Source organism: Penaeus monodon, chromosome 27 (genome assembly GCF_015228065.2).
Source record: "Penaeus monodon isolate SGIC_2016 chromosome 27, NSTDA_Pmon_1, whole genome shotgun sequence".
Lineage (NCBI taxonomy): Eukaryota > Metazoa > Arthropoda > Malacostraca > Decapoda > Penaeidae > Penaeus > Penaeus monodon.
In genome coordinates, this window is record NC_051412.1 from 28,656,331 (window position 1) to 28,656,924 (window position 594).

The window sequence follows — 594 nt, forward strand, 5'->3', positions numbered from 1 at the left end:
ATGCACCCAATGGCACACTTATCACAGGCACATTTGTACTACCCTACACTTGCCAACTCACTACTTCTTCAATTACCATACCAGCAACAAGCGTCTCACTAATGTCTTCCAGACTAAGTGCTCCGGTGAACACCCCTTTTAACTTGCCACTACCAACATCTATTGTAACACTACTAAGATCAAGCCTTCGTTTACTCCAACCACCTGATGACATACCTATGCTCTTCCTTGACTCACATCACACTACCTTTGGCTACCCTGTCTACATCACCCTTCTTGGCATCCTCATTGTCTTCTATATCTATCGTAAGGTCACCATTCGTCGCCTCGGTGAACGGATAGAACAAGGTAACAACTAACCCCTCCCCCCCCCCCACACCACCTGAGAGGCTGGCCATGCACAGGTTTGGATGTGGTCAACTGGTTGCGAATGGCACAGACAGTGGCACTTGACGCGACGGTACTACTCGGACCCGGCAGTCGACGTTCATGGCAACCTTTGCATTCTGCCTCACAGCATGTCAAGCACAAGAGGGACCTGCCACCTACCAGCGGCCGCTGGCCTCATCACAGTAATTTTTCTGCCATTTCAAT